General features: G+C 40.3%; 1 protein-coding gene across 2 annotated transcripts in view; it reads left to right on the forward strand.

Annotated features, from left to right (window-relative positions):
* CADPS (calcium dependent secretion activator) overlaps positions 1 to 24836 on the forward strand; it is a 478794-nt gene that overhangs the window by 51482 nt on the left and 402476 nt on the right. The gene's annotated exons all lie outside the window — the stretch shown is intronic.

Raw genomic sequence — 24836 nt, forward strand, 5'->3', positions numbered from 1 at the left:
CTGCTGTGGCCTCTCCCGTTGCGGAGCACAGGCTCCAGACGCGCAGGCTTAGTGGCATGGCTCACAGGCCCAGCCGCTCCGCGGCATGTGGGATCTTCCCGGACTGGGGCACGAACCCGCGTCCCCTGCATCGGCAGGCGGACTCTCAACCACTGCACCACCAGGGAAGCCCTGGCATTGAATTTTAATGTCAAACTTCAGCTAGAAAGTTCTTAGCTTGGTTGGACACAGTCACTTAAAGCACAAGTTGGGTTGTATACAAGGTATTACTATCATTATCAAAGGGCCCATTGGTAGCAGCATTCTAAAGCACATCCTGTTTTACCTCTCTCAGTAGGAAAAGCGGGAATGTTGACATTTGAATGTGGAAGCCTATATGAAATTTGTTCTAAGTAAAACTGGTTTGGAAACCCCTTGAGCTTTGTGTTAACATTCATAGTGTACCAATCTGTCTAGGAGACAACCTTCTTGACCCAAAATGTTAGGCTTGTACTCAGTAATTCCTTGAACCTTCATACTGTTTCACAGAGTATATTGAACAAGCTACCTGATTAAGGACCCCTCTTTACCCTCAGAGGAAAGTATTAAACAATGGATTCCACCTAATTATTTAATAAGCCCTAGACATTTTTTCTGTAAAGGAAACTCCAGATTTGGAGTTGTTTGGACCTTGGTTCATGATTCTAGGAGGCTAAAGGGCTAAAGAATCATAGTATCCAAGGAATCAAAAACTTTCTACAAGCTTAGGCATCTGGAAATGTGCCAGCAGATTATTGTTCTTTTTCAGGGAGCCCTACTGCCTTAATAAGTTAATACAGAGATAGCCAGCAGGTAGATTGCATCTCATATGAAGATGCTGAACGATGTGGTTTCCTGGAGGGTCACACAGAGGCCCTTCCCTCTTCCTTAGGAAAGTGGGATGCAGTTGATTTGTGATGCCCACCATCCATGAGCACGAAAGTACCTTTTTCAGTACTGTGTACTTGACCTTTCAAGATATGAGGTTCTGACGTTAGCCAGAGAGCAAAGGCAAACAAATTATGCAGTGTCTATCAAATATTCGGTTATCCCAATGTTTAGAAAGGCTCCTCAGTCAACTTTTGACTCTCCATCTAAAGGAGAGGAGATATTTTAAATCTTAGGGAAGAAAGATGTTCAAATACTCAGACTCCAGATGATCTTTGCCTCAGGGGCCTAATCTGTCTCTGTTTTTATTTCCTGACCTTGGACATTTTCATGTTATTCCCACTAGGTCAACGTTGAGAAAGGCCAAGAAAAGTTCAACCCAGGTCCTTTACTTCATTTGCAACTCTGGTTGGAATATTTTGATAAGGAGAAGATGGAGGAAACCTGGGCTTTAACAAAGCTTCTGGGTCATTCAAAGATTTTCTTGTCATTGCAGACTGTCGAGATTTGAAAGATGGGGGGATTAGCACAAGATACTGAAATGTGAAGGGAATGATGACTGTGTGTCAGCTCTGTTTGAATTACTCCAGGAGAAATGGCATTTTTAAAAGTCTCCTGTGAAAAGACTTGAGGCTTTCTTTTTTTTTAATTATTTTTGTATTGAAGTATAGTTCATTTACAATGTTGTGTTAGTTTCACATATACAGCAAAGTGATTCAGTTATATAAGTATATACATATTTTATATATGTGTGTGTATATATATATATATATATACACACACATATATACTTTTTCAGATTCTTTTCCCATATAGGTTATTATAAAATATTGAGTATAGTTCCCTGTGCTATACAGTAGGTCCTTGTTGATTATTCTATATATAGTACTGTGTATATGTTATTCCCAAATTCCTAATTTATCCTCCCCCCTGCCCCACAACCTTCCCCTTTGGTGACCGTAAGTTTGTTTTCTATATTTGCGAGTCTGTTTCTGTTTTGCAAATAAGTTCATTTTTATCATTTTTTTAGACTCCACATATAAGTGATATCATGTGATATTTGCCTTTCTCTGTCTGACTTCACTTAGTCTGATAATCTCTAGGTCCATCCATGTTGCTGCAAATGGCCTTATTTCATTCTTTTTTATGGCTGAGTAGTATTCCATTGACTATATATACCACATCTTCTTTATCCATTCCTCTGTTGACGGACATTTAGGTTGCTTCCACGTCTTGGATATTTTAAATAGTGCTGCAGTGAACATTGGGGTGTATGTATCTTTTTGAATTATGTTTTCTCTCGATATATGCCCAGGAGTGGGATTGCTGGATCATGTGGTGGTAGCACTATTTTTAGTTAACGTGAGGCTTTCTGAATGCACACTTTCATACTATTCTGCAGTAAGTCAGGTTTCTGCAAAGATAGTAGGGTCATCTTACTCAGCAGTGCCAGGAAGTTTTCATTTAGCCATGCCTGACTTTTATTTTATTTTATTTCTTTAACTTGCCATTAAGGGGAAATTTCTTCCTTTTTTCTTACTCTGGAGTATTGCATTTACTCTAAGTGACTGTCCTAGGCTGTGAATAGAGTTTGGTTTTTTTTTTTTTTTTTTTTTTAGTTCTGGACTCTAATTTCTATATGATGCTTTGAAATTAGATCATTTTAACCCAAGTTACTTTTGTGGGAGGGACTAATGAAATACCCACCTTTGTAAACAAATTTATTTGATGTTGGGTAGGAGTGGGTAGCAAGGGACAACCTCTAAGTCCAGAGTGTATTCAGTTCCTTGGTGACTGTATCTAAAGTCTGCAGCTAGATTACCATTTTCCTAAAGAGACAGGAAGAGTTGAAATGGGAAAGGGTTTTTTGCCATCACACATATATATATATAGGTCTTGGTGTACAAAACACATTTTTTCATCCTTTTGGCCTTATCTATTGTCTTATAAGTATTCATAGTAAGGCAGGGTCAGAGTGTTTATCACACAGTTGTTAATTTAAAACTTTATAAAAATATGTCCACCTCCTGTGATCATCTCTGTGAGACCGGGATGGGTGGAGAAAAATTGATGTCTCAGCTCAAATTGGAAAATGAAATGAGAAATTGACAAAAAAATATTTTAACTCTTCAAGATACCCACATCATCATGAAAAGATTAATCTGAAGGTATCAAAGACAGTCCGTAGCTGTTTTAATTCAAGCAGAAAAGTTTACTTATTGCTAATCTCTCCTTTTTTCAGTGAATTTGCACACCTGAAGAAGACAGAAGGCCCTAGAGACAGAAAGAGAGATAGAGACTGACAGAAAGAGAGAGAGAAAAAAAAAGGCATATGCACAGAAAGGAAAAAATGCCTTATACTTAAAAGCAAGCCATATCAGTTGTTTTATCTCAACTTACTTAGATCAAAAAGGCAGAAGCAAGAAGCAGCATAAAGTGACCAATCTTTAACAGAAACACATGAGATAGGAGTGTATGACACCAAGTTTCTAACTTTCTATATGCCCCATTATTTTTTATTTTTATTTTTATTTTTGCAGTACGCGGGCCTCTCACTATTGTGGCCTCTCCCGTTGCGGAGCACAGGCTCCGGACGCGCAGGCTCAGCGGCCATGGCTCACGGGCGCAGCCACTCCGCAGCATGTGGGATCCTCCTGGACCGGGGCACGAACCCGCGTCCCCTGCATCGGCAGGCGGACTCTCAACCACTGTGCCACCAGGGAAGCCCTGTGCCCCGTTATTTTTATGTAAATAGTATTGAAGTATAAAGAACATACAGAATATCACACAGGTCTCACATGTACACATATACAGTCTGCACCCAGATCAAGAAAAAGGATGTCCCCTGGCAGCCTCTTCCAGCTCCGTCCCAATCAGTGCTCCCATGGAGGGTCATCACTATTCTGATTTCTAACACTATGGATGAGTTTTGCCTGGTTTTGAACTTTATATGAATGGAATCATTGTGTGATGTCTCTGGTTTCTTTCACTCACTAATTTGTGGGTGAGGTGCATCCATGTTGTTGCATGTAGAGCAGTGGATTCATTTTCACTCTGTGTGTAGTTCATTGACTGTCCTACCGTTTTTCACCCATTCTACTGGCGATGGGCATTTTAGCCGTTTGCAGTTTCAGACTATTACAATTTGTAGTGCCATGATCAAGCACACATCTTTTGGTGAATACATGCGTACATATTTTTATGTATTTATCTTTAGAACCATAGTCCCCTAGAAATCTAAGAAACAGAAATTTAAGTTTTTAAAAAATCTGTACACATCTTCAAGAGAAGGACAGAACAGTTTGAAAGGGGTTTGATGAGCTCCGATAAGGGAGGGACCAAAAAGAAGACAGAAATCAAGCAAAACCTGTCTGTGAGGTTTGTGTCTCTGCGGAGCCCTCAGAATTGAGTTTGCTTTTAAAATGTGAAAATGTGTTTGGTGATTCATGTCATCGACTAATTGCTTTGATCTTTAAAGTAATGATAACAGTTGAAGGAGGAAGAGAGTGCGCACTCCCTGTGCTCGATGATTCAGTTTCATGGAGTTAACCGCTAATGATTGCACAGCCCACAGAATACACTCCAGCCTCATTCAAAACCTGTTCTCGCGGTAACAAATGCACGCCTGCATTTTCAGAATATGGCTTGTTAGTTTGGAAGGAATTGTAAATTTGTAAACAATTGTATTTAGGTTCTCCCACGGTGTAACTTCTTCCTGAGATTTGCTTAGAGATTTTGGAAAGTTAGAAATCTGTGCTTTCCATGTAAAAATACAGACAGGTTTAGAAGACTTGTAAAAATAAAATGGAACTTCCTACATTGATTACATTTTTTTTTTTTTTTTTTTTTTTTTTTTTTTTTGCGATACGCGGGCCTCTCACTCTTGTGGCCGCTCCCGTTGTGGAGCACAGGCTCCGGACGCTCAGGCTCAGCGGCCATGGCTCACGGGCCCAGCCGCCCCGCGGCACGTGGGATCTTCCCGGACCGGGACACGAACCCGTGTCCCCTGCATCGGCAGGCGGACTCTCAAACACTGCGCCACCAGGGAAGCCCCATTGATTACATTTTAAATGATAATATTGTAGATGTGTTGGGTTAGATATAGTATTAAAATTAATTTCATCTATTTCTATTTATTTCATTTATTTTATTAAGACAGCTACCAGAAAATTTTAAATTACATATGTGGCTCACATTACATTTCTTATGGTGTGTTTAGACCTTCCCATCACCTTCCAAAGACTGATGGTGTGGCCCAGAAAAAAACGAGCTTAGGTAACAACTTGGACTTGTGATTGGAATCTGAAGGAGAGGGGGCTGTCCAGTTAGACTGAGCCCTTAACCTGTGGAGTCTGATACTGTCTCCAGTTAGATAGTGTCAGAATTGAGTTAAACTTTGGACAATTGCTTGTTGTGGGGTAACCCCATCAACACCCCATATGTGTTGGAATTGGGTGTTAGAATCAAAATACCTGCTTTAGGCACTTTTGACCAGTGCTCTTCTATTCCCATGCTTCCCCCTGCCCCCCACTGACACAAACCTGTTTAATTTCTACCAGGAAGTCAGAGGGTCAAAAGGTCACTAACCAAGCGTGTTGTGGAAGGGGGTTCTTATGCACACATAAATCATTTGCTGGTAGACCCATGCCTTTGGCTAACGCTTCGGGGCACTGTCTCAAGTGGAGTGATGGAGAATCTACTCAATCTCTTATAATTCAGAAAGGAAGCCAACATCAATTTTGTATCTCAAGTGGAGTGATGGAGAATCTACTCAATCTCTTATAATTCAGAAAGGAAGCCAACATCAATTTTGTAAAGGAGCATGCTTATATTCTTTCCCATGGAGAGTGTATATTTTGAACCACTTAATTGCTCCTGTGAGTGATTTGCATAATGTCTAAGAACCACCTAGACAGCCTGTGTGGCCTGAGGCAGCAAATGCCCATTGTTTTCTCTGCTGCCTTTAAAATGAGGTTGCATGCATATCTGAAGCTGAGACTTCTGTGGTTGCATCTTTACACTGACTCCAAATGTAAGAGATGGCTATTTGTTATTTGCTAACAGGAAGGAATCGTTTCTTAAGGGTGACAGTGTCTGGGTTCAAACTCCAGCGCTAATACTCACTAGCTTATTAAGCTTGGGCATATTAGCTAGCCTGTCTGGGCATTGCTACCTCACCGTGGAAGGCCAACTTACAGATGAAGGCGAGAGGGCTCTTAAACAGGGACATCTCCGATTATACCAGTAAAATTATGCTCATTGTATAAAATGTACTCATGCAGAAAAGCATATAAAAATAAGTTTAAAATCACCTGTATTCCCACCACCGAAGAAAAGTAGGTTAACAGTTTTTGTGGATTTTCTTCCATTTGTTTTTTTGTTCGGTTGGTTTTTTTTCTTCCATTTGTTTTTGAATACTATTTTTTTCATTATTGAGGTCATACTATATTTATATAAGTACGTATCCTGCCTTTTCATTTGACATTATTGTGTAAATATTTTTAGAATGAAATTTAGTAAATGTTATTGTGTAAAACTGTTTTCATAATGAAAAAATGTTAACATAATTTTGATTTCGTATATAATTTTTCATAGGGGTACATAGGTAGTTCAGAGACATTAAAGCCCTCGGAGGATATTTAAGTAAATAAAAGGCAATTTTAGAAATTTAGAGCAAAGCAAGTATAGCATTTTAAAAGTTTAATTCAAACTCCAACATAATGTATCTTTTGATTTTTTTTAAGGTTATAAATTAATTTGCTTAAACTGTGACACAGAGGTGATGGATGTCTTCATTTGGGAGAGAAAGATACTTTCTAACAAAAAGTAACTCAGTTACAATGATTTAATAATCACTAGTCCTTGCCCTAGGAAAGAATTGTGAATTATCAGTTTCAGTGCTTGGACAAAAATATTAGATGGCTTACCTGTGAGAGAAGGCTTCAGGAAGAGTTGGGTGGGCCATAGCTGGGCTTTGAAGGATGGATTAGGATTGAAATAAGTCTCCGTAATGCAGGGCTTTTGACAGTCACGTGGAATATCCCTTCATCTACAAATACTGGTTCTTGTGATTCTTTTAATACAAATAAATGTAAATCCATACTGTCAAATGCATGCATTTTCTCACAGCTTGCAGTGTGGACAGGGTGGACTTCTGAGAGAGGTAAATGCCAAGGAGCTAAATCTGGTGGTGATTACACAATGTACAGCACTGAAGGAAGGGGTGCGGGAGAGGAGGGTTTCAAAGATTTCTCATGAGATTGGAGGAGAGGGTGGGATCTGCGGAAATGAGAGGAAAGAGAAATTCGGTAAAACTATTAAGCCACTCTCTCAGTTAAATGTTAAAGGTGTCGTGAAGTGTTGGACTTGACTCATTTCCGTGTGCTTTACAGTGAACACTTTATGGAATTTACATCTCTGACTCTCAGCTTTTGTTGGGTCTTCAGCCTCCGTGAAAGCTAAGGACCCACTCCCACACCCATCACAGGAAAAAAACGATTGTATGCATTCACATCTCAATATCTACTTTTTTACTTACAGGGTCATAGGTTCCAGGTGAAGAAGGGCTGATTTAGAAACAGAGTGTGGTTACGTAAAATACTATTTCCCTATTGTGAGTTTGGGCCCCCCTTTCTAATTCCTTTGGTTTTTTAATCGGGCTCATTGGAAATGGAGAGGAGAGCTGCGCTTGACGGTGCACTTCTCCCCTCCCCGACCCCAGCTCTGTGCTTGGCATAGAACACACACTGGGGTTCTGAGTCCTCACAATAGACGGGAGTGGGTGACACCTCCACTGAAGAACTGGTTGTGGAGCATGGTTTTGATTCTATTTAGAAATATTAAGATGGAAACAAATATCGTATATTATTAACACACATATGTAGAATCTAGAAAATGGTATAGATGATCATATTTGAAAAGCAGAAATAAAGACACAGACGTAAAGAACAAATGTATGGATACCATAAGGGAAGGGGGGGGTGGGAGGAATTGGGAGGTTGGGATTGACATATATACACTATTGATACCATGTATAAAATAGATAACTAATGAGAACCTACTGTATAGCACAGGGAACTCTACTTAATGCACTGTGGTGACCTAAATGGGAAGGAAATCCAAAAAAGAGGGGATATATGTATATGTAGAGCTGATTCATTTTGCTGTACAGTAGAAACTAACACAACGTTGTAAAGCAGCTATAATAATAATTGATTTTTTTAAAAAAGAAATACTCAGATGGAATAAAACTGAGAATTCCTAAAACTACATATAAAATTTGATATTGCCTAAAAATTGATGGGAAGTATCAATAACATCTTCTTGACAAAATTTAGATTTTGCAGAAGTTGGCCCAGGAAAATAAGCCTTAGTAGCGCTAATGGCCAATGAGAAAATTCACTCTGGCAAAAACTCTTGGAAGTCATTGTGAAACAAAATCTGATAAAAGAAGGAAATGTTTATGAAGGTTCAAAAGAAATGAGCTCACCCCTGTGAATATCATTTTGATGCAACTGAAAATGGAAAAATTGGAGATGATTCTCCTGTGCTGGATAGAAATTTGATTAAGGAATTAAATTTTCTTAATGTCATTTACCAGAGAAACTATTGCCTTGATAAAGATTCTCCAGTGTTGATTTAAATCTGATTAATGTTTGTAATCAAAATATTTGTGGCATTGAAATGGCAGGGTCAAACTTCGGGGTCAAAATGTCTTGTTCCCCGATAGGCCCATCTTATGCAATAATACACCATGAGCACAACTGTCTTGGAAGTACAAGAATTAATTGCTGTTCCAGAAGTTAAAGGCTCACTGAAATAATTCTTAATTTCAAAGTCCTTGATTTGAAAAACTGATCACTTCGGACTGTAGCCTTTGCTGTCGCCATTAAGACTGTAAATGTTAGAGAGGAAATAATTATGCCAGCATCTTATTCAGGAAGAGTTGTAGGTTCCTTGCCTGAGCAAGGACAATTTCTGAATTAGTGTCATCTGAATGAGTGCCTTTTCACCTGGAAACAGTTCTCTCTAAAATGTGTTTGTTCTCATGCTTTTTTTTTTTTTGTCTCTGGTTGCATTTGGGGTTAATATTAGTCCAATTTGACTCTACTTTGATCTCTAAATGCAGTAATATGCTCTGCCAGTTACTGGTTGTATGGCCTTAAACAAGGTACTTAATCTCGTTAATCTTGTTTCCTCAATCATAAATGGGGGCAGTAACAGGATTATTGTGAAGATAAGTGAGAGGAAGATTTTAATACTTTGGTTTAAAGTCGATGCTCAAATTGTAGTCTTTACTATCACCACTATCATTAGTATATTTCATATTTTCTATGCTCAGCACATAATTACTCTAGCTGTTTGGTTTGAATGATTTGTTCCCCAATTAGGGTGAACATTTTCCGAGACAAGGGTTAGGCTGTCTTCCTTTATTCGTTCTTTGTATTCCTCCTTATCAGTCATCAGAGTCCTAGCAAAAAACAAAACAAAACAAAACAGCTAGCTTACCCAGGTTGGGTAATTGAGGCATGCTGAATGAAGGGGTTATTTGAAGCCGAGTGGGCAGAAAAAGGGAAACCCATAAGGGATGAAGGAGTGGGGAGACCAGAGTGCCCAGAGCATGAAGAGGCAGGGGAGGAGGGCCACCCAACAAGAGCTTTAGGTAGAGAAGTACCAAACCGCTATCTGACAGGAAGGGAGCCACTAGGATCAATACCCCAACCTCTCTCTCATCCCACCCTCTGATCTCTTGGTGGTGCCTCTCATTGGCTGAACCCAACAGAAAACCAGTAGACAAGGACGCTGATTAAGACCATGTAGAAATGACATCCCTAAGACAAAGCAGGGAGGAGAAAGGAGATTGAGTGGATCTGAGAAGTAAACTGCTTCTCTGGGCTCAGTCATTTAATATAGCTGCTTTACATACAATTTGTGCCGATAAATGTTTGTGGAAGGAAAGGAAAAGAAAACTGATGGAAGGTGGTTCGTAAAATGTTGAAAATTCATCTTTAATGTAGGTTGAGAATGATTCTTCCTCATAGCATGGTAGTTTGGAGGTTAGGTTTGGAATCCCACCAACCCCAGTTTGAATCATGCCTTTCACCCTTCCTAACTGTACGATTGAGGGCAGTTACCAAGTGACTCAGCCTCACTTTCTTCCTTTGAGAAAGAAAGATGAGGTTCATATCTACCCCATAGGCTGCTTTTGAGGAGGAAATGAGATGATATTTATAGTATGCCTGGCACAGAAAAATTCTGAAAGCATATTAGCAAGTGAATTCTCAGTATTAGGGGCAGTTTTGCCCCTCAGGCATCACTCTGCAACATCAAAAGATGTTTTTGGTTGTAACAACTGAGGAGGTGCTATTGGCATCTAGTGGTAGAAGCCAAAGATACTACTAAACCTTCTTCTTTGCCCAGGACAGCCCTCCACGGCAAAGAATTATCTGACCCCGAATGTCAATAGTTCCATCCTGGCCTAGAAGGTTTTCATCTCTGTATGTTTATCTTTGGGCCTCTGTGTTATTTGATACTGGTTCTTAAGAACCATAAATACTACTGCCTTGTTCATTCTCAGTAAATTTGAGATTTCTGTCCTCCTCCTTCCATAAAAAGATGAGGTGGCATTATGTACATAGCACTTCAACACTCGGTAACTTTGTCCTTCACTATGTTCAGTGAATAAATAAATAAAGGATAGATAGATAAATAAGAAAAAAAAATAGAAATCACTGTGATATGTCATGACCCAAACTACAACTACCCAGTATTAAAGCACTTATGTCAAATTCACATTATAGACTTGTAAGGCAGTAACAACAGTACAGAGCTATTTCTAGGGGCATTTCAAATCACCAGGGGGCAGTCTGTTGGAACATATTGTTATTTCTGAGCTGTAATCTCAGGTGAGGCTCTTTTCTATAGGAAACAAAAGCCACAGACTGATAAAACCAATGAATCTGAAATAGATGAGTGGAATTAAACATCATGTTAAATAAGGACCACCCTTAAGCCTAGTTTGACTGTGTTATTTTCTCTATCCCTTTTCTCTCTCCTTCAGCTCAGTGCCATTCTATCCAGAGTTGTTGCCCCGGGCAACAGCAGACTTTCCTCTCAAGAAAGTTGAGGTTATTAAAGCAGAATGCCCCTCGACCTCAGGATGGCTCTGGGGCTTCACTCTTCGTTTCATTTCCTCCAATATCAAAGGAAGAGTGGTTCTCCCAGCCCTCCAGTGCATTCATTCATCAGTTTTCACTCCAGTCCTAAGTTGAGGCAGAACAAGCATACAACCTGCTGTGGGATGGAGCATTAATGAAGTAAACAAGCAAATTAATAAGTACCAATTGTGACCAGGGCTGTAAAAGAAGCAGAGGCCATGACAGAAAACAAAACCAGAGCCCTCCTTCAGCAATCTGATCAAGGGAAGGGCTCTTTGAGGAGATGATATATAAGGTGAGGCAAGAAGGAAGAGAAGGGGCTTTCCAAGTGCAAGGCAGGGGAAGGGCCTCTAGGAAAGGGACTGGCATGTGCAAAGGCCTCCCGGGCAGGAAAGAGTTGGGTGTGTTCAGGGAATAAACATTGATGAGTGCGGCTTCTCTGGTAAGAGGATATGGGACAAGAGCAGCTGGATAAGAGAGCAGGGTCTGTGAGGTGCTTGAAATTATTCTGAAAGCAGTGGGAAAATGGAAATATTTTAAACTGGGCAGAGACTTAATGTTTGTTAACATTGTGTGCATTTTCTATGGGCCGAGAGCACTTTATACGTAGATGGTAACTCATTTAATACATCCATTTTGTGAGAAAAGACCTATGATTATACCCATTTTACAGATGAGAAAACAGAGGCATGGGGAACTTAAGAAACCGAAGGTCATATAGCTACACACCAGGGTTTCTCAACCTCACCACTACTGACACCTGCAACAGGGGCTAGAGTGTTGATTATAGGATGTTTAACAGTAACCCTGCCCTCTCTCCACCAGATGCTAGTAGCAGCCTCCCTTCTCCCTCTGGTTGTGACAACCAAAACATGTCCAGACTTCGTCAGATGTCCCTTAGCAGGGAGGGGACCAAAATCTTCCCCCAGGTTGAGAACCCCTGCTTTAGAGAAAGAGAAAAAAACTAAATCCCCGCCAATCCCATCACCCAGTCATGCCTCCATTGATGTCTTCTGTGCTCCTCTCTAAGCTTTCCCTTCATTTGCTTCAAAACATCGTTCTTGCCAAGGTCAGCCACCTCCGAGCAATGGTTCCGTTCTTCCCCAGCTGGTGGGTACTTGAACCCCATGGTCCTACCCGCTCATAAACTACCCAGCGAGAGTACTGATGTGGAGTTCCGTGGCTCAGCTCTCCTGGGCACTGAAACGGACTTGGAAGGTGGAAGGATGGGATGTGCTGAAGGAGGCCACTGTTGTCCGCTTCACAGCCACTCCCTGTTGATGAGAGATCTCCTTGCTCATCTCAGAAGCCCACTCAGCACTAATGGGTGACCCAGGGGCAGTGCCACCACCAGCTCAGAACTAGTGCCTCCTAGCAATGCAGGGTACAGCTGGTGAAGACCTAGTTTGGGGACCCAAGAATGGTAGGAAAGAGAAGGACAGAAAAATGGAAAAAATGATATACCATTGTGATATACCATTAGCTTCAGATTCTTGATTTGAAAAGTGTGACGGTCTACCATTATAAGCGTCACTTAATAAGTCCATAAGTATTTGTTGGTTTATTCAAGTTATTCAGTACCTGGAATGTCAAGGGGGTGTCTTGATCCCTTTTCATTTTAAAACCATCTTCCTCACCCAGGGTACCTAACTCTACCCCCAGCGAAGTACGGCAGTTAAAGACTTGCTGATTCATTCAGTGAAAATATGTTGGTTGTCTATCACGGGCTGGGAAACACATTCTCTGTCCTCGTGGAGTTTAAGGTGTAGTAGAAGAGAAAGAAACCCATCGAAGAATCACATGAATAAATGTCAAATGACAACTCTGACCACCACTTTGAAGGGGAAGGTGCTTGGTACCTATTAGGAGGCCTAGCGGGGTTTGACCTAGCCTTGGAGTGAGGAGAGTAGAAAACTTCTCAGTGGATGCAAAGGCCGTTCAGAGATAGGATGAATGAGTAGAAGTGAATTAAGTGAAGTTAGAGGCACGGGAGACACTCCAGGCAGAGAGTAAAGCATGTGCAAAGGCCCAGCAGACCGGATGACTTTATCGCGAGAAGCCCAAGATGATGTGTTTCACAGCTATGTGCGTTTGTATGTGTGCATGTGTGTTTTAATATGGCATCACTGGCCACTGCCCACACTGCACACCAGGTTACAGCTTCATGTATTCTGTAGTTGAATCATATTTAAGGTCCATGTATGTGTTTTATTTGCTTACACAGAATAGACTTCTGCTGTTTAGCTCAGCTTTGGAAGCAAATATCTGGATCTTGGTCTTTATGAACGCCTCACTGAATAGAAACCGGAAAGTAACGTGTTAATACAAACAAAGTGAGACCAAAGAGTGATGCCTACAGGACTGTGTCCAAAAAATAATAATAATAACTCTAAAGAGAGGAAAATCAAGACCCAAGAGAATCTAGACAGGCCAGATGATCAAAACTGAACGTAGCACGACACTGTGGAAAGAACATAAATTTTAAGGTCAGGCTCACCCAGATTCAAAACTCAGCTTCACTTCCCGTGCAACTCTGAACAAATTGCGTCACTTGCCTAAGCCTGTTTTCTTATCTGTAAGATGGGGTGATGGTACCCGCTTCATTGGGTCACTGTGAGGAGTAAGTATGATTGGTGAAAAACACCTGGCACATTGTTGGTGAAAAATAAATGGTAGCTACCATCATTATGATTCATGTGATAAAGTTGGGTTTTAAACACTGAACCACAGATTTCGTTTAGAGCTTCCTGGTGTCCACAGCAAAATAGGAAATTTACATGATTGTGTCAGTGAAGTAAAAGCATAGAAATTCCTTGAGCAAGATTATCTGGGAAGTTAGGCATGAAAGAAATGTCTTATCCAGGTCTTCACTGAGACCTCACTGGGTAACATCATTCCCGTGGCAAATAAACATAAATTCTATGCATTTATTCTTTCTTTAGTATTTCAGAGTAAGCCAAAGAGCATTTATTGGCAGGAATTGTCTTTAATTCAGCCTTATACCTGCCAAAAAGATTCTTGAATTGGTGGCATTTACTAAGTAGATGATCTATTTTTTTATTGTTTTATAGGCACACATTTCAGTAGTGTGTGCTGATAGATTATGAAGCACTATCCCTTGGTTAAACCTCCACGTTAAGTCTTAGAAGTATGTGTTATAATCCACATACTACAGATAAGGAAATGAGGGTTCACATTCCAAGGTTAGTCACAGAGATGGACGTAGGACTTGAACCAAGGTCCATGTAACTCATTCGATTCCATTCTAATCCTGTACCCTAGCCTGCCACCTTCACAAAGACACCTAGGCTTCGTGTTTCCCCTGACAAAGGGCTTTGTATAAAAATAGACAGAAAATGAAATTGGGGGTTCTAGGTGTAAAATTGTCTTATTACTGAGACATCAGAGAAGAACGTTTTATAAATGAGTTTTCTGGGAGCGACGTTTTAATCTTTTTGTTGCTGTTGTTCTCGTTTATTCCAAATCATTTAACTAAAATGACACAGATTAAAAAGGATATTAGCAAACACATTGAGCAAGATAATGGCAGTGCAGTATATGCACCAAGTTGCCGGGATGGCTCTGTTTCGAACTCTGTGTATTCAAAACAAGCAGAAGTAAATGAACCTGTTTATATTAACGAGGCAAATGCAAATCTGCAATTTGTAACCTAAATGTAATTCTATATTTAATCAGGTTAATTCATGTCCAGTAAACACACTCAAAGTTACCTGGCATTTAAAGTATTTACCCAGTTAATTATATTTCCATTTATCTACATGATTCTGAGTGAAAACAGAATAAATTAGTTATAGTCATATATTAAACTCAAATGATGAGAGCCTTCATAGGGAGTGGTACCCCTGAATCACATAAGGAGTTTCACTTTGGCTAAAGACCTTAATACTACAGGCTTTCAACATTTTCTTCTCTCCGAAGAATGATAAGGAGGATGATGCTAAAGAACTGTGAAGGGTCTGAGATTTTACTCTACTTGCAAAAGCTAACAAGTTAACTTGCCAGAGAGTCATAGATGCTGGCAGAGGACACAAAACTCCTGTGGCAGGGGCCAAGGGCTTTTCCACTCATGGCACAGCATGGAGCCTGTGCTTCCTTCCTGTTTACAGCGGCTCCCCACGTTCCCCACGCCCCATGGGGCCACAGGGAGGAGCCCAGGTAGATATTGCATATTCAGTGGGTCTGCGTCGTGGCTGAGGAAGGAGCACTGAGGTTAGGAGACTCCAATTTTCTATGGGTGCTGCTAGCAAACCTGCCCGGTTTTTGTCCTGGAGGGAGACTATTATCTTTATAATTCTGGTGGGAAACAAATCTTCCCTCTGCCCTGTAGAGAAACCCTATCTCTGTCTTCCCAAAATGTTTGACATATAAACAAACTTGAAAGGATAATCAAGAAGAAAAGCTGTCACAAGGGGACTTCCCTGGTGGTCCAGTGATTAAGAATCCGCCTGCTAATGCAGGGGATACGGGTTCGAGCCCTGCTCAGGGAAGATCCCACATGACGCGGAGCAACTAAGCCTGTGCACCACAACTACTAACCCTGCACTCTAGAGCCCGTGAGCCACAACTACTGAGCCCGCGTGCCACAACTACTGAAGCCCGCATGCCTAGAGCCCGTGCTCAGCAACAAAAGAAGCCACTGCCATGAGAAGCCCACGCACCGCAACGAAAAGTAGCCCCTGCTCACCGCAGCTAGAGAAAGCCCGCACGGAGCAACGAAGACCCAATGCAGCCAAAAATAAAGAAAAAAAAAAATCTGTCACAAGAATTTTAACAACGTCATGGAGGATTATTTCCCTATCATGATGATTGTGACAGCGTGGTGGTGGCTTACATTTATTGGCTCCCATTTCTCAGACATTGGGCCAAGCCCATGTCTCATTCAATCTTCATTTCAACCCTAGAAGTAAACAGTATATTATCCACATTCATACATAAGCACAGTGGAGACTCAGAGAGGTTTAGCAGCTTTCTCAGGGTCACGTACACAGAAGGTGGCAAAGCCACTTGAATGCAGGTCTCTTTAACTCCAGAATCTGTGGAATTAAGGAATCCTGCTGTTATCTTCCTGCTTCACAAAATATGCTTACATCTAAATATTTGCCATAGAGGAAATAAGTTATTATATAAAATAGATTTTAGATTGGGTCTGCAAAGGTATAACCTTTTTTCTTACCAGATGTCAAAAGAGTGTTTCACAAGTGAACTTATTGGGAGAGTAAGTGACAGAACCCAGATTTCGATCTAGGAAGTCTGTCTGCAGAGTTGGAACACTTCGCCATGAGGCTAGATGATCAACAGTGGACAGATAACCCTCAGTTACAAAAGCCAGAGTTCACAGTTAACTCTGGGCAACTACCCACCTTGTTTGATGCTTTAACCTTCTATTTAAGAAATGCACAGGCCCTCGAAGCGTGAGGGTAAAGTGTTGTCAGTAATGGTGTACTTACCTGTGCATCACTGCTCTTCTCCTGGAGAACGTGGGCAATTTAGAAACACGTGACCCTCATGGGCTATCCAGAGATGGACCATTGCAATAGGATGCTGGAAAATGACAAGCAGCCACAACTTACCAAGTAGTCCTATAGGGCAGCACCATCAGTGACTGGTGAAGTTAATGCCAGAATGTCTTATGTCTAGAGAGACTTGTGGATTCTCCATCAGCTCCTGAGAGATTCTGACCCTTTAAGAGCCAGGACAGGTTCATTCATTCATTCATTCTTTCAACAAATTCTTAAAGTAGGTCTATCATGTGTGAGATTTTTGGTTCTAGTCTGGGGTAAATACTGACAAGCAAGAATTATTAGAATACAAAGTGATACATTGAGTCAAGGAGCTATGTGGAAACTTCAATGGAAGAAGATAGGAAAAAGTAGCTAATACCCCAGGGACATTGTGGGCAGCTTCACATGGGTAACACTTGGGTTGAGCTTTAAAAAAAAATGGGTAGAAATTTGATATCTCTGTTCATATTCTTCATTTCACTTATCTCAATTTGTAATGTTTAATTTATTCAACCCTTACTTGTGTATTGTCTGTCTGCCACGTCTGTCTTACCCACGTTTGTATTCACAGTCCCAAGAATACTGCCAGAAACAGGGTAGATGCTCAGTATTTGTTGAACGAGTGAATAAGTGTTAAGCATTACGTTTTGCTTGTATTCTTCAAGATGGTGTACAAAAATTACACATGTGCATTTTGTACTCCAGAAGATTCTTTTGTTGTAAGTAGGAAACCTTTAAATTTGCCTTCATGGCAATATCTCTCTTCCATACAAGACAGGAGACAAAGTGGAGTGAGAGTTGATTGAGTCATGAAATGTTTTTTGAGCGTCTACTATCAGTACATCCAAAGTGCTAGATGTTAATGAGTCATGTAGAAGCCAAAACCTTGATCCCTATTCCTGAGAAATCAGACATAGCCATGGGACACAGTTTGTGGGCACACTGTATAAGAAAGAACAAAATAAAGAGGCATAACTGAAAAAAAAACAAAGTGTTAAAACGCTATTTCTTAGACTTTCCCTGAGTAGAGCCTCAGTACCTCAAATTTTGATTTTCTGGGAGGAAGACTTCTGAGTTGGATAATACAGATCAACTCTGTACATTATTCATTTCCCCACACTCTTTCTCATCCGTATCTTCCTTTTATTTTTCTCTTAGAATAAAGGAAAAATTATGCAGTTGATGAAATTGTAAATATAAGCATGCTTACAGTTTAAAAAATAAGTTATGCTTAGAAATATCCTAGTATATATTTAGTTAGTAGGTGATTATTAATTAGTAAACTATTGAAAACTAGTGGTTTCATAGCAATGGGTTGTTTATCCAAATAATTTCTGTCACACATCTTTTCGATTCTAATGTTCCCTACATTTATTCAAGTTTTATTTTTTCTCTGCAGCACTAAAGCAGGCAAGTTTATTAAGTAGTCTAGCTTATTCTCAAGTGTGCTGATCCCGAGTGGTTATAAAATATTTATGCAGGTCCTTTAAGTTGAATCAGAAATGGTTTCCAATCAAAATGAAATCATCTCTTAAGCAAATGATGCCAGTATTAAAAAAAAAAAAAAAAGCAGTTGCAATTATGCCCATGCCTAGACACTAGACATACTCTTTGTTATAGGCCTTCTGCAGGAAAAAAAAAAAAAAAATTAATGTCTTTTTAACTCAGCATTTGTATTCTTATGTAACTCCTTCCTTCCTCTTTCTCCTAAGCTAACCGAGTGTGAATTGCTGCCCTTCGGGAGCACGAGGAAAGGAAATTTTGAGGTTGCTTTTTAAAAATCTAAATAATTTAACAACTTCCCTGGAGATTTTACTCTCTGAATAAAACCCTCAGTAGTTCCCCCTCGCTTATAGGATCAAGTTCAAACTTTTTAGCACATGACTCATGACCATCCATTGCCATCCATTCCTCACACCTCACCATTTAATATTTAACCACTTAAGAGTTTTGCCACCATCATGATTTCTGTACCCTTGTTCACGCTCTTCCTTCTATCTGGAATGCCTGTTACAGTTTTCTTTACTTGACTGTCTCCCACTTGTCTTTAAAAAACCAGCTCCTCTCTCACACACCCTGTAGAAGTCTCCTCCCCAGCTCCCCCACCGCAGTGGTCTGGCTAAGAGTCCCTGTGTACTCCTTAATACCAGTGGCAGACAGAAGCTTCTGTTGAAATCATCTATGCACATCTGCCACGCCCAGCAGACTAAAAGTTCCACAAGGGCCAGAATGTGTGTTTTGTTTGTTTGTTTTGTTTTTGGCACGAACCGGTGTCCCCTGCATCGGCAGGCGGACTCCCAACCACTGCGCCACCAGGGAAGCCCCAGAATGTGTTTTATTCATTTTTGTGTACCAATGTCTGGCACTTTGTAGGTACTCAAAAAAATATTTGTTGAGTGAATAAACAAATGAACGAGGGTCCATGAGGAAGAACTTGAGATGGGAAATCAATGGGGCAGAGAAGACCTTGAGAATTCAATTCTAGGCAGGCAAGAAGACAAGTGTGAGGGTTACAGCTAATGCAGAGAGGAAGACATGTATGTATTTGTTGAATCAATGTTTACTGAGCATCCACGTGCTAACATAAGATGTGGAGTGACAGACAAGATAAATAAGGACCCTATTTCATGGAGCTTACTTCTAGGGCATAAGCCTAGATTATTACAAGAAAAAAAGAAGTGAGTGCTTTAAGGAAATAAATAAGGTGTAGGTGATGAAAGGGTGGTAGAGGGGAGAGATTTAGATTGGATGGTTAAAGCAAGCTTCTTTGAGAGGAAGATTTTGGAGATGACACCTAAAAATGGTGGGATGGGGAGCCAGTCTTGTCAAGAGCTGCTGGGAGAGTATTCTAGTGGATGCAAAGGCCTTGAGGTGGGACAAATTCAAGATTTTGAGGAAGAGAAGGTCTATCATTGTATAGAAGTCAGGTTGGGGAATTGTAGGGCCTGAGTTTAGAAGGCAGATGGTTAGTAAAACTTAGTGTGGCTTGTCAGCAAAGACTCAGAAGTCTGCAGAGAAAGGATCCCTCAGGGCTCGTGAGGCTCCGGCAGGGAGACAAGGGTCTGAAGGAGAGTCTCCCACAGGCTAAAGACTGGCCTCTACATTCTGTAAACTGATGTGCAGGAGGAGAAGGGAGAAATTAGATTTTGGGAAATTCTTTACCTAAACCACTGAAACCACAACATTCATTGGAAAGGACTCTTGGATTCTTTACCACTTGCCCCTCCCTTGTAAATACAAACCACAGATTTTTCTAGCCCTCAAAAGTGTATCAGCAGGGCCCTACCTTCCCTAGGGAGGGACAGATAATGGCACAGGGACATTAGCAATGGTTTCTGCTCTAATTTTTATTACTGTCCAGCAAAAATGCAGTAGCAGTAATAGCTCATATCATTGACGATTTATGTCAAGCAACTCACAGCACAAGTGTTAACACGTGGGCTCTGGAGTGAGACTCCTTGAGTTAAAATACCACAGCCTGCACTTACCAGCTCTGTGGCTTTTGGCAAGTTACCAAGTATGTGTGCCTTCATTTTCTCATCTGTAAAATGGGTGGAAGAGGAGATAACAAGACATGTCCTGTGGGGCACTGTGAGGCATAATTAGGTAATAGAGGAAAAGTGCTTAGAACAGTGCTTCAAACATACTGATATAAACAAAATATTCCCTAACTAACTTAATTATCACAACCACTTTATCAGGTGGGTAAGGTTGCTATCCCCAGTCTACATATGAGAAAACTTTAGCAGTTTTATGTCATTTGCCAAGGTGTCATAGCTAGTCAGTGGCATAGCTGGGATTTGAACCCAGACTGATTTCAGAGCCTAAAAGCCTCGTCCATTTATTCATGCTTTTGTTTTGGTGGGTTCTGAGTGTAGGTTTTATTTGTTTTGTTTTAAGCGAAAAGGGGCATAATTCAATGTCCTATAATAAACCATAATGGAAAAGAATAGGAGAAAGAATATATACATATAACTGAATCTCTTTGCTATATGGCAGAAACTAACACAGCATTGTAAATCAACTGTACTTCAATAAAATGAAATTTGTTTTTTTAAAAAAGGGAAGGGGGCATAGTGAGCTTGAATAGCTAAGAGTCTTGGGTCTTGCCCGGACTCCTGGTTTCTAGCATAACCCAGAGAGTTCCTCAGGTCCATACAACAAATTAGATGCAATTGGAATTTCTGCTCTTCAAAAGCTTATCCATGGTGTTATTTAAAGTTTCTAATAATGATTCTGAGAAACAAAGTCATCAAACACGTGTGTATACACACACATACCTCATCCTCAGATGGTTTCAGTTTTTTCTATAATTTTCTCCGAAAATTGGAAATCTATAAACGTATCTAGTAAAATTCTCTAAGAACCAGGTTAACTACCCTCAGACAATAACCATGTCCCTAATCCATGTGAGATAATCAAGTTTTTTTTCTGTAGGGAGGGTCAGGGTGAGTCAGGGGAAAGGCCTCCTGTTATGTGGTGCAGTCATTTTCGAGCAGTGGTTTGTGTCAAAAGGTCTGTGTTCTGGTTTAATAGTCATGTTGGCAAATGAGAAAGGGAGCTTAATGGGACGGTCTGCTACATATATTAGCTCCAGCCTCTTCCATAATTCTTAATTCAGTTCATGGATAAATTTGATCAGCAGCACCATTGAAACTGACTCTGTTTAATTCAGGTCTGTGTTGGATTCTTTCCAAGAAGACTCACAGAGAATGCCAAAAGGACCCTGCTTCATATAAATAAGCTTCTATTTCACCTTTAACAACAGCATTGACCCCAAAGAGACCATGGAGGAAAGTTTCCAATTAATAGACCTGTTCTAAGAAATCAAATAAGCAGTGATTCCATATGCTACACCATATTAAATTTTGTGTATTATATTTCCCCAGCATTGTACATGCTTGTCGTCACTTGGCATTCACAAGTCCTTGCAACATTGGTTTGAAAAGTGAACAAAGTAGGAACAGAAATAATTTGCAAAGAAAAGTACTTCCAAACACTTCTTAAGCACATAACCTTTAGGCTTTTTTTTTTTTTTTTAAGGTACATGTGTATTTTTATTTCCTTCACCTCTAGTGTCTTTCTAGCTTATATTTGCTGAGCCCCTGGGTACCCAGCACTCTACTGAGTGCTTTAAATGTATCATCTCATTTAATCTTTACACATTGCTGTGTGGTTGGTGTTACTGTTATTCCCATTTTACAGATGAAGAGACTAAGGCACAAGAAAAATTTGCTAACAGGTGGCAGAGCTGGGCTTCCAGTCCAGGTAGCTGGACTGCAGAATCCATGCTCTAAATCTCTATGCCATACTGCCTCCCAGAAGGAGGTTGTCAATAAGTATTTGTTAAATAAATGAATCATCATGTGAGCTGTAGTTGGGAGAACTTACCAAGGGCCTGTGACAGAGGACATGGCCTTTAAAAATTAAATAGTACACTTTTTATTCACATGTATCCACTATCTTATGATGTTTTACTTAATGAAAAAAATGTGTCTCTACGGAAGATCTGTCTCTTCCTACCTGCTGAATTTGGGATGAGTGACATTCCCTGAGAATGCTGTGAGTCAGCATCTTTTCAGCATGGACTACCATTTACATTCTCATCTGCTGCAAAGGTCCACCTAAACAACTGGTGTAAGAGTGTGAATCTCCCGCAGCTCCATTTTTAGAGCCTTGTTAATTAAAGCAACAGCAACAAGGACCATTTATTGAGTGCTTGGTCTGTGCCAGCCAGGTGCTCAGCTCTTAATGTTCATTATCTCATTTAATCCTTACAAATTGTTTCTATCTAAAGGCTGGAAAACAGTCTCAGAGAAGTAAAATAACTTGCTCAAGATTTAGAAAGGGATGTTGCCAGAAGACTTTGATCCCAAGCTCATGCCCTTATCCCCCATGCTACGCTGCCCAGTGCCCATTCCGATACCTTCTCTACTTTCCCTCCTGTGCGTAGTCCAGTGCCTGGTGCCATGGACAGATCCTAGTACCTGCTGATGATGGAAAGATCAGTTGGTTACTTGAGTGACTGATGAAATGGAAAGTTGAACTGTTGTCTCTAGAGTGGTGCTTCTCATATGTTAGTTTGCATATGAATCACCTGGCATCTTGTTCTCTTGTTTGTTTTTAAATTTAATTTTTATTTTATATTGGAGTATAGTTGATTTACAATGTTGTGTTAGTTCCAGCTTGTACAGCTAAGTGATTCATATATATATATATATATTTTTTTTAATATATTTTTTTTCTTTTTCAGGTTCTTTTCCCATATATGTTATTATAGAGTATTGAGTAGAGCTCCCGGTGCTATAAGTAGGTCCCTGTTGATTATCTATTTTATATATAGTAGTGTGTATATGTCAATCCGAAACTCCTAATTTATCCCTCCCTCCTCCCCCACCCCACCGCTGGCAACCACAAGTCTGCTTTCAAAGTCTGTGAGTCTGTTTCTGTTTTGCAAATAAGTTCATTTGTATCATTTTTTTAAGATTCCACATGTAAGTGACATTATATGAAATATATACATTGTATATATGTACCACATCTTTGTCTCTTCCTCTGCTGATGGACATTTAGGTTGCTTTCACGTCTTGGCTATTGTAAATAGTGCTGCAGTGAACATTGGGGTGCATGTATCTTTTCGAATTAGGCTTTTCTCTGGCTATATGCCCAGGAGTGGGATTGCTGGATCATATGGTAGTTCTATGTTTAGTTTTTTAAGGAACCTCCATACTGTTCTCCATAGTGGCTGTATCAATTTACATTCCCACCATCAGTGTAGGAGGGTTTCCTTTTCTCCACACCCTCTCTAGCACTTATTGTTTGTAGACTTTTTGATGATGGCCATTCTGACCAATGAGAGGTGATAACTCATTGTAGTTTTGATGTGCATTTCTCTAATAGTTAGTGATGTTGAGCATCTTTCCATGTGCTTTTTGGCCATCTGCATGTCTTCTTTGGAGAAATGTCTGTTTAGATCTTCTGCCCATTTTTTGCATTGGTTTCTTTTTTCTTTGGTATTGAGCTCCATGAGCTGTTTGTGTATTTTGGAAATGAATCCCTTGTCGGTTGCTTCACTTGAAAATATTTTCTTCCATCCTGTGGGTTGTCCGAGGATCTTGTTAAAATGTACCATCGGGCTTCCCTGGTGGCGCAGTGGTTGAGAGTCCGCCTGCCAACGCAGGGGACACGGGTTCGTGCCCCGGTCCGGGAAGATTCCACATGCCGCGGAGCGGCTGGGCCCGTGAGCGGTGGCCGCTGAGCCTGCGCGTCCGGAGCCTGTGCTCTGTAACGGGAGAGGCCGCAACAGTGAGAGGCCCGCGTACCACACACACAAACAAAAAGTACCATCTGGTTCAGTAGATTTCAGGTAGGAATGAGATTCTGCATTTCTAACAATCTCCCAGGTAACCCTGATGCTGCTGGTCATAGAACCACACTTTGCATTGCAAGGCTCTAACCCGAGCTGTCCAGTGTGGTAACCACTAGCTACAGTGTGGTTATTTAGATTTAAAACAATTAAAATTAAATAAAATTAAAATTCAGTTTCCCATGTGCACTAGTCACGCCTTTCAAGTGCTAAATAGCCACATGTGGCTATTGTCTCCCATATTGCACAAGCAGATATGGAGCACTTCCATTATCACAAAAAGTCCTGTGGGACTCCACTGCTGGGGAATGTCTCTTAAAGCAGAAATAATCTGCTTTAAGAATCCCAAATACATTTATATCTTATTTTATGGGTCTGAAAAAGTGTCTGTTTTCTCATCATCTCTTATGTTATCTTCCCCATATATCAGATACCCAAATCTTTGATGGGAAATGTCAATATTGTACAAAGAATACACGTAAATATATTTTCACTTTTTAACTTAAGATCCAACACATGTGCTTGAAAGAAAAAAAAGGACACTGTTTTTAAAATAACAAACCACACAATTGTCACGACTCCAAAAGCACCAGAACTTTATTGAAAATGTTCTAATTAGGCTCAAAAAATATATGAGAACACATCTGCAAACCCAGTGCTTTCTGGTCCTTCTTAGTCACATTTATGACTTTTCTCCACACATATCTTGTCAAAGACTCAACTTCCATGCCTTGGGGTCTAGAGCTCATGGTCATTTTCAGCAGAGTAAGGAAAATCATTTTTATTCATTGACAGTATACTAAAAAATCATTTTGTCCAAGCCTCTCATTTTACAGATGGGTAAACACAGGCTCAAAAGGAGATGTAAATTTCACTTAGCGTTAG

Source organism: Phocoena sinus, chromosome 11 (assembly GCF_008692025.1).
Source record: "Phocoena sinus isolate mPhoSin1 chromosome 11, mPhoSin1.pri, whole genome shotgun sequence".
NCBI classification, from domain to species: Eukaryota; Metazoa; Chordata; class Mammalia; order Artiodactyla; family Phocoenidae; genus Phocoena; species Phocoena sinus.